Raw genomic sequence first — 17,189 nt, forward strand, 5'->3', positions numbered from 1 at the left:
AGAAAACGACGAGAATATAATGTTGACATGGTAAATAGCTAAATTACTTAATATCAGACAGATGGTTCTCGTGCCGTCAGTCGCACAATTGGAATGATGACGTTGAATCCGAGAGTGGTGCGGGCATTGATGGCGATGGCGACCGAATTTGTTACGGCAATGACACTGACATAACGCTTACTACGATTTCACATTACTATGGTCGAAACAATTAGCGCCAGATTCGTTGTTGTTTGAGCAACATAATAGTTGCTCAAGATATTCTTCCGTTTGAATTTTGTCATTAGAGGATGATGTCTAACTTTAATACTACAAACGTTACAGGCATATATTCAACCGCTAGTTGCAGTGATCAGTGACGTAATAACCCTGATTTTTTTTCAAAGGGAAAACAATATGGCGTATGATCCAATTAAACAAACCAAAAAAAAAATCGCAAGAGATCAAAATCTTCGACATTTTGATTAACAAAATCTGATTTTGTTACAGGCCTATATGCTATATTAACATTAATTATCATATCGCATTACTTTCCATTTCATTATCTTTCATTTATCATTTTTCTTTTCTTCGTTGTAGCTAGAACTTTTGGGGGTGGTCATTGCATTTAACTGCCCCATCTATACACCAGTGGTCGTGATCATGGTGATCATAGTTACCTCTACAAAATTACTTACTGTGTCCCTAATTTGACATAACAAAGTGCATTCATATAAGTCACGGACATGAGAGAAGAGCGGAAATTGTGTCTCAAGATTTTACAAATTTAACTCTTTGAACTTTGTCATCGTCTTTGCATGTTCTTGCTATTCTTTAGGGTTCCATAATACACGAACTTGATTTTGGTCTAGGCAGTTACAAGAGCCCATTCACTAAACCAGCACTAATACAACCATGATTCGATTCCAACATCACGTAATGCTTGGGTTTTTTTTAACGAAACATCGACAACTTTCCCTTCGTTCGTCAACACAAAAAAACATAACAAAATCATGACTTATTCCAACCAAACTCAGACGTTCATTCAAACCCTTTTAATCTTTTCACATCCATCGTTTCCTGGTGCCTGTTTCATAAAACTTGTCATAATAACAACTTTGCAATAACCGTTAAAGGCTACTGAAATCCTTCCTTCTGATTGGCCAATTGAAATTTTTTTACAGAAATTGTGCATTAGTTATTATGTCAAGTATATATGAAGCGGGACCCTTGTGTCCTTATAACCTTAGCTTTTTCTCCCAATATTCGAAAAGGGCAAGTAACGGGCAAATGTTTTTCAGGCAGGCGTCGAGGATATCTTGTCCTAAAGGTCCCTGGGATTGTTTTTAATTAAGTTTGACTATCAAAGCAGCTAGCTGTACTTCTCTCTAAAGGTTGATAATAATATCTTGGGTTGTATAGGTATCATTATACATTGTGAAGAGCCATTCCCTTTATATGGTGGTAATCATATTTGATGAATAACGGATTTCAACAAAATGAAAAACAACTGTTCTTAAGTATAAAAAGATTTTAATTACCAACTAAAACCAGTAGAAAATTAGTAGATATAGACCTAAATTGCTCTGTATATAGTGAGCGAAATAAGCGACATACATGACATAAGAGCGATAGTCGGTCACGGTCACGACTGTGCCAGTCATTGCTTGATTATATGACACATACCCACGTGTGATTAATAGTGTTGGGGATCTTCAGCGTTACTTATTACATGGGGGCGTTACAAGAAACTTAAGTTCATTTCAAATCAAGGGCAAGTGCCAAAATCAAGCTCAAGCCATTTGATTCAACGCAAATTTGTAATTGACTTACGTACTATTTTGCAACTGAACTTTTTTGCAACACCAGATTATGCTTGATTTGAAATTGAAATATGTATAAGTTTCTTGCAAAGCTCCATCAATTTTTCAGTTATAGTTTTCATTATTTAGCAAGATTTTGATGTGATAAAACCATGGACCTAGTAGGTCCGTGATAAAACTTAGTATACGATATGACGTCAATCCACCTTGATTTTGTAAATTTCATCCAGAAACTGGATGCTCTTGGATATTTCTCGACATCGCTTTATTTTTTAATATATTTATGTATGCATTATTCATATATTTATTCATTCAATCATTCATTCATTTCTTCTTCCCTTCTTTATTTATTCATTTATCTATACTTATTTATTCATTCATTTGTTCATTCATTCATTCAATTATACACCTATTTATTTATTCGTGTATTTTTTATTTGATTAACTATTTATTCATCTATTTATTCATTTTCTATTCGTTTATTAATTATTTGTTTGATTGTTCCTTAATGAACTCTTCAAACTGGGAAATAGACATAGTGTTTATTTCACTCAACATCGAATAAAACACGTCAATATTCTATCATAGCTTGGGTAACAACTGCCAAAGGTGATTCAGGTACCTTTTAACCAATTAGCTGGTTATGAATAACTGTCATATCGAACACGATCATTATTAACAAATTATCCTTTGCTTAATATGCCAAATTAAACGTGGTTATTGTGAACGACCCCGTTAGTGACTGTATATAAAAGAGTCACTTAAAAACAACTTGCAAAATCATACACAACTGAGGCAAATTTCAGCCAAAAGTATGGTTATAATTACCATCTTGTTTTTTATATATATATATTCATTTTTTATCGGACACAATTAAATCAATTAGTGTTCCAATCATATCGCCCAAATTAATCAGATCGGAGTGGTGTGAAAAGGTCCCGTCAGTGACCATAATTATATTCGTGCACTTGCACTTTCAGTTTACACACTAACCTTTTTATTATCACTGCAAGTGCATCTACTATCCGATATACATGTATAATCTCGAAGCAATCATATACTGATGTAAAGTTGTTATTTGATATAGTTGACTTATATTGTACCACGCCTAGATATCATATTAGAGAGAAAACAAATGGAGCACCTCTGACAGTCTCGCCTGCATTACGCCTTTCAATATAGCAGCAGTGCTGACTTTGAAAACTGTACTATTGAATAATTATTCACAAAATCACGCCATTCATATCATGACAAATACGTTCATTGACCCTAAATAAATTTGACCTTGATCATGTCACCCAAGACTTGTCAGTGATTTACCCTTATGTCTGTATTTCATAAAATATATCCATAAACTTTCAAAGTTATGATGGCATTTCAACAAGTACTCCCAACATGGCCATAGTTCATTGACCTTAAGGACGTTCCACAGTTAAAGTGAAATCCATGTCATTTACACCAAACTTTGCACATAGATACTTTAGAACCTTAATATTCGAAATATGCAAAAATTAACATAGGTCCATGTGCTTGATTTTTTGCTATAGAGCTTCAAAGTTCACCCAAATTGATGTTCTTAAGAATTGCGCATTCAAAAGAATTTGGCATTTTTAGACCTCGCAAGAATACTACAATGAGTTTAAACCTATATTACTCAGTCAAAATACATGAAAAAGTCATCAAATTTCGCAAGAGAGTTAATAATTGTAAGTTAGAATGAAGAGTCTATTTATAGTGCTATTTGTTTGCAACTTTAAGTCTAACAGCACAGTCAGTTCTTAAAAATGGCGTAAAAGATAACAAAAACCCAATCTCAAAAATGTGAAATTTCAATAACAGACTACAAAAGTACAATAAATGCTGCACTTTATTCAAAATCCATGTCATTTTCACCAAAATTTGCAAAGTTGTAGAGGAAGCTATACCTAAGAGGTACAAACATTAAAAAATAGGGGTTCATGTGCTTGTTTTCAAACTATCAGCATTTTTATTAGAGCAAATGTGCTTTTTAAAACACCAAAAATGCGCCAAATGCTTTGTATCTATGTGAAGAAAAATCAAAACCACTCTACCATTTATTCAAACTCGGGGTCATATTCGTGATTCTTGGCAGTACTGCAGAGTAAAGTATTTTGAAATAGTAGAAATATTTTTTTTAATGATCCATGGAATAATTCCAGTTTTTTAGCTTCATAAAATAACGCATCGGATCTGCAGTTAGGGTGCAGATGATGAGAAATATCAGCTCATACCCACAGCTAATTAATCACCTGTTCATCCATTGTGACGTCAGCGCGCAGTGTTAAATATGCGCAGATCATAATGCGCACAAACATAACTGTGGAACGTCCGTAAATGACCTTTGACCTTGGTCATGTGACCTGAAACTCCCACATGATATTCAGTGATACTTGATTATCAGATTATGTCCAAGTTTTGTAAACTAGATCCATAAACTTTTTAAGTTACCCCAACTCAGCCAAAAACCATTGACCCTAAATGACCTTTGACCATGGTCATGTGACCTGAAACTCAAGCAGGAGATTTAGTAATATTTCATTATCCTTATATTCAAGGTTCATGAACTAGGTTTATATACTTTCTAAGTTATGATGTCATTTCAAAAATTTAACCTTCGGTTAAGATTTGGTGTCGACGCGCCGCCAACTCGGCCAAAGTTCGTTGACCCTAAATGACCTTTGACCTTGGTCATGTGACCTGAAACTCAGGCAGGAAATTTATTAATATTCATTATCCTTATATCCAAGGTTCATGAACTAGGTTTATATACTTTCTAGGTTATGATGACATTTCAAATACTTAACCCAAGGTTAAGATTTTGATGTTGATTCCCCCTACATGATCTAAGTTAATTGACCCTAAATGACCTTTGACCTTGGCTATGTGACCTGGAACTGGGCATAATGTTAAGTAATACGTGATTAATAGTATGTCCAAGTTTCATGAACTAGGTCTATATACTTTCTAAGTTATGATGTCATTTAAAAAAACTTAACCTTCTTTTGGGATTTGATGTTGACGCCGTCGCCGTCGGAAAAGCGGCGCCTATAGTCTCACTCTGCTATGCAGGCGAGACAAAAAAATGACTGAATTGGTAATCACCCCCCCCCCTCCCATCAGATAAGTTGTTTTGTCTCCTGATGTAACTCCATAAAATACACATTTTGTTCAAATAGGATGAATATTAAATGAGCAGATCAATGTCTTTCGTTGTGTATGGCTATGCTAGGTGGAAAATGTGTACGAGAGTGAAGCGCTTTTATTTTGTAATTGCAAGATACCGTTGATATCTTTTTTTTCAAGGGGCCTTTTCACACGTGAAACTTGAATCATCATTGTAATGACGATTGCTATTGTTAACGTGACTGTGATTAGCGTTCGTGGTTCTAATCACGTTCTAGTTTGGTTTCACACGTGCTAAATATTCGTCATTCGCCGCATTTTTCACTGGAATCATCATTCAAATTACGATTTTTTTTTTACCGTGTGAGAGGGCGGCAAATGGCTAGGAAAGCGAATAGTTGCGAAAACTCACTATTATTTCCATGTACGTCTGGGTCGATCTTTCACGTCACCATGCAAAACACACGACCAAGGCTCGAACCTCGAACCTCTGCATCAATTCTTACGCTCCAATGTAGCTTGGACTACAATTACGGGCGCACGCCACAACATCCGCTCATAAATTTCAAATCACTTGCGAATAACTTTTTGTAATTAGGCATGATTCAAATTTCCTAAATTGGATTTGAAAGACATCTACACTCTTAAAAATGAAGTGCTAATTTAGCACTTAATGTCCTTGTATACTGACTGCACTTTGAGTGCTAATTTAGTCATTTAAATTTGAACTAAAAAATCAGCACTCAAAGTGCAGTCACTATACAAGGACATTGAGTGCTAAAATAGCACTTCATTTTTTAGAGTGTATAAATATCTATATCATAATATCGTTATATTCTCTGTATAGGAAACATAATGTGAGGTACCTTTAAATCTGGCCGTAGTCATTCGCTCTTGAATGTATTAATCCTTGTGTCATAGTGTGTTTATTTTCGCTTCTAAAAATAAATGACGAAACAATTAGGGGTCCATTGTTCTTGGTCTAAAGATGATTTAAAACCGTTCACAGCCTAGCTGTTCATTAGTGACTTCGGAAATTTTGGACATCGGACATGTCGGAAGTAAAACAATTATTCACCAAGGCTGCGAACGCGATTTGGTAATTTCGTGCACATTAAAACAAGCATTAGGGCCCTACATCTAATGGCTATGGATTTTAGAAAACTATTTATGATCATAATGTATAGTTTGGAATATACTTGATTGATATTTTTCAAACATTGCAGTCTTTGAAATCCACATTCTTACGGAAGAAGAGGAACGTCACAACATGTAAACAAGTATAGAGAGATAAGGCTAAATAAAAGTACGTTGAGTAGAATTTGCTCCATAATGATGGACAGTACTGCTACGATGGGCAAAGGGCAATAGATCGTATGATTGTTTAGTGAAAAAAGGGGGAGAAAAAGAGGAAGAAAGTAGAGAATCTAAAAATATCCCTTTCATTTTATCTAACCTTGATGTCAGCTTTCCCCCATCCCCGCCCCTCCACCAAAATATACCGGCGCTGCCCCTGATTACTTGATCTTTCATGGGCAAATTGTATCGCAAGTGTGGGTAAACTTTGCACAATATTTCCTACCATTTTAAGCAATATTGATTGTAATTTCAATTCAATCGCTATGGCTATGACTCTCCCCTTCTTCGCCTCATTGCGCATAATATTTTGAATGCATTTTTATAGCATACTATATTCTTATCATTGGACCCTGCACTCTTGAAACTCATTCAAAAGGATTTTTTGACGAAAAGCAAATAACTGATCACTATCAGGTATTTGATTTGATATGTGTATCTGTTATTTATATAGTGTTGAATTTGTGTACCTACATGTGCATTAAGTGTAGATATAATCATTACATTATTGTCATCATACATGTACTAATAACTATTAACTTGCATAATCTTTAGATTTTCCCCGAAATTATCTTTTAGTCACCATGAAAGTTTCAAATAAACCATTTCCATTATCATCATCTATTATTAATTCAACAATATTATTAGACATTCATTCATTATTATTCAACGTTTATTGAATGCAAATTAAACATCACCCCCTCTCACTCAAGTTCGTTTAATAACGAAATACCATAATTGCTTCACTTACCTCAATAATCGAATCCTATTCTCCTCCTTCAGGCTTTCAGATTATCCAAAATAAAAATCCATAGAAAGGGGTCAAAATATCGTGTACAACCTGGGCCTGGAAGTGTAACACACAAGGATAATGAAAGAAAACGAGAGAGAAATGTTATAGCGTGCAAAAAAGTATACTTGAAAAGTTCTGGAGGGACAAGGGCAAGATCTGTCTTAGAAATCTCGAAGAAGATAGGACAAGGAGGGAGAATGCAGAAAATAGCCATGCACAAACGCTCTCTTATTACCCCTAAAAAGTTGAGAGGAAATTTAAAAAGGAAGTGCGTTTAGTCTGCTTGCAAGACGGAGGAATATTGTTTGTGTGGGCGCCATCGTTTTTGTGGTTGGCGCGCGGTTTTCAGGCATTTATGGAGAGGATTTTGATTTCCCTCTCTTATGCTCTCTCTCTCTCTCTCTCTCTCTCTATTCCCATTCTTGTCCCTCATTTAGTAACGAGGAAAATATTTATTTCTTGAGTGACGATTCACGATGACATCATCGAGTCCCTCGGAATATTTTCGTCCTCATACCCGTTGCTATGGGGGTTTAAAGTAATTATTTCGTCTATTTGTGGTCATATTTTGCGCATATCATAAGCAAATAATTTCGATAAGAAACAAAGATAATGATTTTGAGATTATTTCCCTCTTTTGTCATTATGTGAAATAATTGTATTATATACTTTTTTCAATAATCAAAAAGAAAATATGTAAACTTGCTTTATGTCGTAAATCCATATTTTCATTATTTATCATGTTAACGACAATATTGAGCCCATTCAGTGGTCATATTTTGCGCAAATCATAAAGCAAATAATTTCAACAAGAAACAGATGATTTTGAGATTATTTCCCTCTTGTGTCATAATATGTGAAATGATTGTTTTAATATACTTCTTTCATTAATTTAAATGAAAATACGTTAACTCGCTTTTTGTCGTAAATCCATACATTCATTACTTATCATGTTAACGACAATTCAGTCCATTGAGTCGTGAGCCAATATACATGATATACATGTAGGTATTATACTACAAACACAAAATGATGACCACAATTATGAAATATCTTATAAATCTTAGGAGTGAGACTATAGACCTATAGTCACTTATTTATAGTGTTTAAAGACACTGAGTGAGTTTTAAACATTCTGAGTTGAGTTGTTTGTTGTCATGGTAATTGTCTGCAGGGTTTGAAAATGGAACTCATAATATGCCTATGGTTCCAACGCGGGAATACCGAGCTAATTTTTGCAAACAATTAAACACATATTGCCATAGCCGAAAGCGTCTTCTCCTTCTTTTTTTTCGGTACAGGTTCCGTACCTCGAATCAGAAAAAAGAGAACAAGTAAAATTGTATCTGATTATTCGTCCACCTACAGGCCTACAGTGAATAGATACGAGTAAATGAACGAATGAAGAAAATTGATAAATAAACCGTTCCTTTAAAAAAATGAATGGGCATCATTAAGGAGCACTTCATGGCATCCGTAAGAAATCTTGCCATGTAAACAGGTTAGGGTTGATGGGAGAAAGGAAATTCTGATTAGCTCAACTCTCGCGTTGAAAGCTGGGGGAAAAGAGCTCCAAAGAATTATGAACAAGTCTGCCTTGTCGAAACTCTCAGACCGGAAAAGCTTTATTGCAACATGGTGGTTTATGAAGTGGCTAAAAATTATACAGGGGCCACGGGATGATATTCAAACTTTGGGAGGCTAAACATGCAAATATCAATATCAATAATGGGTATTTTAGGTCTATGTAAACGTTTACTGCACAAAATTGGACGGAAGCCCTCTCAAACTCTGGCCCCTCCGCTACCTGTTTCTCGCAACCCGTGGAGCTATATACGAGGGGTAGTCGGATCGACGATTCACGTTTGATGAGCTCTAGAAAAGTTTTAAGCTACTTGTGTGACCATATCTTTCTTATTTAATGTTAGAAATAACGATAGAAACAGATTTCCAGCTTTAAATTCGTCAGGCAATTTTTTTCTCCTCTTCTACATAATATACGTAAGTGTTGCTCCGATTCTAGAATAGAAATTCTACAGAAGTTGGCACCCTTTCTGAGGCTCATCCTTTATGAAATCCTTGCTGGTAAATACGGTAAATACCAAGTATCATTGCCACCCCCCCCCCCCCTCCCTGGGGGCGGGAGGTCGTGAATCTGCCCCTCTCTTTTCGAATTTCGTACGGGAATCTATGGAAAGGGTCCCCCCCCCCCAAATGGACCAAAAAATCTCATAAAATCTGACTTGAAATCATGAATGGACAAGATAAATAACGACATCAAGTTTCAAAACTTATTGATTAAAATCCACACATGTTGGATCATAACAACATGATATAGCTTTAAACAAGTCTCTATAGTGAATAAACTAGGTTAGCATGTCTGGCCTCGCCATTATTGCGAGACGATCAATCTACGATTTCCGTTCGGTTAATTCATTTAAATCCACATCTACATGCAAACTACAGCAATACAGACTAGTAGTGAACATGCTAATGTGTTTTGAAAAGTCATACAGTTGAAGATTCTCTTCGGTGTGTTTATTCAATTATGAGTGGTTGAGACCGCATACATTCGTAATTCCGAAGCTTCGTTATTCCGAAGGTTCGGATATTCCGAAGGTTCGGATATTCCGAAGGTTCGTTATTCCGAAGGTTCGTGATTCCGAAAGTTCGTTAGTCCGAAAACGAAATGAGGTTCGTAATTCCGAAGGTTCGTTAGTCCGAAAACGAAGTGAGGTTCGTAATTCCGAAGGTTCGTTAATCCGAAAAAGAAATGAGGTTCGTAATTCCGAAGGTTCGTTAGTCCGAAAACTAAATGATTAACTAACCTTATTTCGTTTTCGGACTAACGAACCTTCGGAACAACGAACCTTATTTCGTTTTCGGATTAACGAACCTTCGGAACATCGAACCTTATTTCGTTTTCGGATTATCGAACCTTCGGAATAACGAACCTTCGGAGTAACGCCACAAATGTTCGGATTAACGAACCCTTTTACGTTTTCGGATTAACGAACATCGAGGTATAGGCAATTTGCGTGTTTCGGAATTACGAACCTTCGGAATTACGAAGTGTAACCGGTTGAGACGTGGTGTCATCAGGGACGTGAGAGGGAGACCCCGGTGTCATAAAGATTCGAATTTCATATTTATGTCCCCCTTTTTTTTTATAGCTATTATCCCTTTAATGATAATTCGCTTCAGAAGGGCGCACCTATAAGCGCTTTACATAACCCCGGTCAGCTATTGGATTCTGGGGCCCGTCTTACAAAGAGTTACGATTGATCCAATCAATCGTAACTCTATGGAAATCCATCCGTGTCATGATTTTTTCTACAGAAAATGTGTAAAATGTCCTTTGTAAACAAAATGAGAACACACCAAATTGTCAAGAAATCAATGAATTTTATAGATATACATTTATATCTAGAATTTTTTTGAACAAATACGCATTTATGGTGACTTTGCTGGCTTTCCATATTTGCGATTGATCGAATCAATCGTAACTATTTGTAAGACGGGGCCATCTGGGGCCCATTTCATAAAGGTACAGCGTCAGCGTCAAGTCCCAAAACAGCGTCAAATTTTCACTTGCAGCGTCAAATTTAATATTTGACGCTGCAGCGCATTTAATAAAAAGTTGACACTCCAGCAGGAGCGTCAACTTTTTACTGGAGCGTCAAATATGGTTACTGGAGCGTCAAATATGGTTACTGGAGCGTCAAATAGGGTTACATATTTGACGCTGGTCATAGGGGAGCGTCAAGTTGACACTGAAAGGGTTTTTCATTGTTAAGAATGGCGTACATTGTGCTCAACCATGCCCAAGGCCAAAGGGCTCTTACAAGAGAACGGATATTAAGAGCAATTTCTGTGATAATAATGCTAATAAAGAATATATTAAGGTAATGCTTTCTAGTAGAAATGCAGTTTCTTTTTTTTGCCCTACCTACCAAAAAAAAATGTTTAAAAATTCCTCCGAAACAGTGAATTTTTCAGTTTATCCCAGGGCAGGCCAAGGAAAAAAAAGGGAGGTTATAGACAGAGTTTAGAAAAAAAAAATAATGGAGAGGATTTTTTTTTCTTGTAGGAAAAAATAGAGGAGGGTAGATCTATTTATGTGGAAGTGTTTAATTTAAGGCCTAAATTTAAAAAGTCCTAGGCCATAAAAAATGATAAAATCTTTTTTTTTCTGTTTCTGACTTTCTCCAAAAAAAAGTTGTGGCCATTGTTGAATCCATTTAGTTTACTGAATGGTTATTTGCCGTTGAAACCGATTATTTAAAAATATTTCCATTATGAACAAAAATAATTTTTAAAGGTCATTTTCGATGTTTCATGCATAATTAGAGCCTACAAATTTACTTGCTTCAGGGTGATTTTTAAGAGCACTGCACCAGCAGTGGCCTGCGCCTGCCTTGTTGTTGATACAACCTTGCATTACCGACACAAATAGTCAAGTGTGGGACTGGGATGAAAATTGTACAGTAGAAACTTAGTTGAAGACTCCCTGGGGAGTATTCAAACAATGAGCTGTCGTGACGCTTTGATTGCCAAGCCAACGGCATTGACGTTCACCACATCCTACCAGGTACCCATTTAACCCCTGGGTGGAGGGTGGCCAAGTATAAATTGACGCCCTGCCAAAGCCCGAGAGTGTCTTGAAGGGATTCGAACACACGACTCTCTGGTTTCAAGGCGATAGTCAGCATCACTAACACCAGAATACTTCCACTCCACTTAACTTTCAGTTTGATTCCTTTGAAGGCCGGTTTATAGCTCTTATCATGATAGTGTACGAGAACCCTTTGGTAAGTATTGTTCAATCTCTTCACAGCGGGTCCCTCGGAGAGAATCTTTAGCCGTACGTCACTCTCAACATTCGTCATTTTTACAAGAAATTACTAACGATCAACCAAACAGGTCAAGGGGCGGATCCAAGATTAATCAAGGGGAGAGGGCACTTTAAAAAAATGAAAGTTCCCCCCCCCCAGAAAAAAACGCCATCCCCAATCACGAATAGCATCTTTCCGCGATTTGTTTTCTCGACAAGCGAGGCAACAACAACACAATTATAATCCCGTCAACGTGGTGAATTCCAATAAAACATCGTATAAATCTCACTTTGAAAATCAGATCTGATTGACGCCTTAAAAAAAAACTAAAACCAAAAAATGCCATTTCTAATTTCAATTGTATATAGTAGTAAATTCATTACCTATCTATGTTTTTGGAAGAGTGATCTCCAATCATTATCACCATTAAACATCATAGAAACGGAACCATTCCGTACACTGCTACAACTACAACTGCTAAAATGTCATTCAGATGTTGGCAATTATGTTGCACCTCTGCCAAACTGAGCTGTGCAGATGGCATTATATCACTCTACTGGAATAACTAAATAGCGCATGCGACTTCCGTATAAACTTCCATTACCCACATCATATTCAACATGTTGAAACAAAGTTTTTTTACCACGTTGTAATGTCGAATAAAAAGGTCGAGTCACGGTCCATAGACTCAAAATCACAATAAAGTTGAATTTTCAATACAATTCAAGATCTACATGAATAGTAGAATTGTAAGAGATGATTATGTGCATTTTCTTTTTGTCAATGAGATTGTGTTTTGAGACCATGTGGGTTGGGGATGTATAAAGAATTGACAAAAGTCGAAAATAGATGAATGCATTTTTGAGGTATTATGGAAAACGAACCGTGAAATAACTATACCATGGTTGTTTTGCACGATATGGATATAGCTCCACGATTGTAACCAAGCCCTATGCATTATATGTTACCCCATGGGAACACCCCTTGCCTGTATAAATCTTTGATAAAATGGTCAATATCGTGCAATATATGGGTTTACCCGTATATTGCTTTTCATGCGTTGTTTCCTTGTAAAAGTCTTAATATCTTTTATCGCCCTCTCCATGTATTTTTCTTCAGAAAAGGCCATTTGAAACACCTATCTTATAAATTCAGTAAATGCATTTCAGAAAGGGGCAAACATTAAATCTTGAGGTTTTCATCCCCCCCCCCAAAAAAAAGGGAGGGGGTTCACTATCATCAATTATAACAGTAATTTTTTCGTTTACAAGGGTCTAACAAAAAACAGATATTAAAGGGAATTTGCTGACAATACTTCCACCCCCGCTCGAAAAAAAGTCTGCCTTTGACTAGAAAAATATATACAACCAAACTGAAGTTATTAGAAGTAAACAACAATTTCCACTCCTACCGATAAGTGATCGGATTAGATTAAAACACCAAGGTACTTCATCAAAGATTTTCTTCGAAATCTGTCATACTGATAATAGATAAATTTTATGAGCCAAGATTTCGGCAACATCCGAAATAAATATATAAATCATACTTCAACACGTGCAAATAATTTCTTCGAGGATATGGGCATTGCCAATATGCCCGCCCCTGGGCAAACCTTAATGTAGGATATAGTCGTTCGGTTCACGAGCAATAGATACGAACATTTTTGTTTTCATTCTCCCAAAATAGATTTGATTTTAATTGGGACCTGTGATAAGTTTTTTTCTCCCAAGATATACCTAGAAATTATTTAAACGAAAGTTGAGCGGTTTCAGAACAGGACGATCAGGGAAGGAAAAGAATAAAGGATATAAATTGTCAAAATCATAAAAGTGTCTATTGTTTTATGGGAACTTTGAACCTTGTTTTTTTTTAATTCACTGTATAATGGCAAATTGCTTAATATAACTTCCTGTTTGTACCGGGCAGTGGCGCGAAGCGCGCTCAATTGCCAGGTATACTGACCTAATAGAGATATTTTAAGGACTGTGCCATTAAACAGATATATATCTCACTGGTCAAGTAATGCGAGCGCGAAGCGCAAGCTGAAATTTTTTGATACCCAGACCTAAAAAGTGACATTATAAGCAAATTTGTGTAATCATGATACGTACCTGTCTCGCTAAACAAACAATGCGAGCGGAAAGCGCGAGTTGAAATTTGTGTATATATTGACCCCAAACAGCGACAATTTAAGGACTATTTTTTAGGAATCCATTAAAAATATACATATCTCACCATAGTCATCTAATGCGAGTGCTAAGCGCTTGCTGACTTTTTTTAGAATTACATCTATTAACACACGAAGAACTTTTTGTAGTCATTGTAATCATTAACATACGCATCTCACTAATCAAATATTGCGAGCGCGAAGCGCGAGCTGAAAATTTAGGAAATTTAGACCTGAAGAGGGACATTTTAAGGCTTTTTTATAAAAATTCATGAAGACCACACGTCTTTCACTAACAAAATGATGCGAGCGCGAAGCGCGGTCAGAAATTTTTTGATATTCAGATCAGAAAAGGGACATTTTAAGGACTGATTTTAGGAATTCATGAAGAGCAGACATATCTCACCAATCCACTAATGCGAACGTAAGCACGGATTGGAACTGGAAATGTTTTATATTCAGACCTGAAAAGGGCACAATCACTTTAAGTCGTCATGAAAAAAAGCACATGTCACTACATAAAACAATAACTCGAAGTGTGAGGAAACTTATTTGGTGTATGTTGATTTGAAAACGGGATGTTTTATAGTACAACAGAACAATGTGAACAGCAGGAACGATGAACACATAGGCCCGTATTCTGAAGTCAGGTTTAACTTAGACCATGGTCTAACTCTGCAGGTGCTAAAATTATGGGAAACCAAAAGTGTCCAAATTTGTATTAAGTTGTATGTTTCTTTTATTTCCTGATTCTACAATGTTGAAGACAATCATCTATTCATACTTCCTAGACAATCATGAATGATTTGAGAGCCAAATGAGCTGAAACATGATATCTCTACTATTAGTGATTTATGTTTTGGCTATCCATACTTTAACCATAACTTTGAAGCTGAATTGAAGTTAAACCCGTCTTCAGAATACGGGCCATAGGCCCTAAGCAAATTATGTCTCAGAAAGTTATGGGGGGAAAAAATCTTATGTAATATAACATAATGTATATAATATATTATAACATATTATAATGTATAATAATTTCAAATTTCCCACTACGTTTCTCTTTCTTTCTCCCTCCTTTCCTCCTTGTCCCCCATTTTTTCCCCTTTGGCCAGCGGATTGGGGGGACGTGCCCCACCCCCCCCCCCCCCCCCCGTATAGTTACGCCACTGGTACCGGGCAAGCCGAGAAGCTTCACCGGCGATTCTTTCGAAGAAGTCGTTGACGAAGCCGCTCTTGCTCGCCATAGACCGATTGGGATGGAGGGGTATTTAATTGAGCAGAGCGGCCGGCGTGAGGTACAAGGGGGGGGGGTCGACACGGGACCCTTATTTTCACATTCTATAATGTGGTTCTCCTTTTAACGCTTATGTATTTTGTATTGTCATCTCGAATGGCACTTGTTAGGACCATAGAGATACAGATATCAGTAACAATTATCTGGTTAAATAACAGGGTGCCTTTTGAAAGCAGTTGTTCAGGGCTATCACATAGACTAGTGTAAAATAGATAAAGAAACTAGAGAGCTGATACAAGGAATAAACATAATGCATGTATTTCCTCGGTTCAAACTTTGGCTTCGACCCAAACATACAACTTAAAAATGTTCATGAAGAAACTAAAGATAAATATAACGATATTTCCCTTGTGAAGTTGTGATTGCCTTAGTTTTATTTATTCATTTTGGAGAGGGGGAAGCAAACATAAAAATAAAGTATATCTAATGATAGAAGCAGGAGACAAGGATATGAAAGTCTATGTTACAGAGCCTTACACCTCGGTCACATTTGCTCTATGGCGGCCGTACGGCGAGTCGAAAACAGCCGTTTTATGCATGTTTATAAAATGTATATGTAGCTGGTAAAAGAAATGTTAAAACAGCTGTTTTCGACTCGCCGTACGGCCGCCGTAGAGCAAATGTGACCGAGGTATTACTTAACCCATGTTCGTCCAGCCTCAGTCACAACAAAACAGATGCCAGTCCGATTAAAGCTTTTACGTGATATCCAATGACATAACGTTGATCGATTTGCAGTTGGTCTTATTAGTATGACTGAGACAGGAGTAAGGTCCCCCCCCCCCCACCATAGGTTGTTTCAACTGATCATAATCTATAAGAGCAATATGAGAATATCTTCACGGATGGCGGCACGACCCATAACTCTCGGTATCAATGTGATAGTAACATATCCTGTTTCTGGTTTCTGAATTAAATCTTATCTTCATCAAATCTTGTAAACATAAGTGAATTAAAAAAAAGGTTAAAAGAAACATCGCGAAACTTGCTCCTCAAATCAATGTACATCGGAGTTGGATATAACATGGTCTTAAGAGACAGAGTCTGATATATTCCGTACCGGATTAGTTGCTACTTTAGGGAAAGCCACCCCCTCCCCTGATATTGACTTTATCTCTCATCATACAAAATAAAACAATTTTCTAGACCTAAAACACGTCATTGCAATGATCAATTCTCGGCTTTCTATGGATCATTGCTACCATCATTCTGTTGCCAAAATTTGAAAGTCTGTTGGGTATTGCCCATGTAGGCCCATACCATGCATACCGTAAACGTCTAACCAAGGATTAAGAGCAGGTAGTTAGAAGTCCTGCAAAATTAATGATCAACTTGATCAAAGCAACTCTACATTTATCCATCCTTGATAACATGATTGCATCCGACCGATAACATTGGTACAGACTGACATTTCGATAGTAAAAATGCCAATTTTTAGCACTAAAATTTATCCATCAGCAAAATGTTTGGAAACTTGACCCGAAAACCTTCAATTTAGATATTTTGGGCAACGAAAAATGTCTTCTCGCCATTATCGACAGGCTAGCTCTGAAAGTTTACCCTTCAACCGGGGCACCGCGTTGGCGCAATAAGCAAAAAAAAAAATGGGTGCGCAACATGGCATATAGCCTATGGTATCTCTCCAGGATAAATATATCATTTTGTGATAGACTCTGACATAATATTCAGAAAATAATAAAGCCCATCCTTTCCTTTAATTTTCATTCATTTACACATTCTTCTTCATTAGTTTCCCTTTTAGGGGAGAGGGGGAGCGTCCAGTGCCCAAAGCCCCCCC

Source organism: Lytechinus pictus, chromosome 16, assembly GCF_037042905.1.
Source record: "Lytechinus pictus isolate F3 Inbred chromosome 16, Lp3.0, whole genome shotgun sequence".
Classification (NCBI taxonomy): Eukaryota; Metazoa; Echinodermata; class Echinoidea; order Temnopleuroida; family Toxopneustidae; genus Lytechinus; species Lytechinus pictus.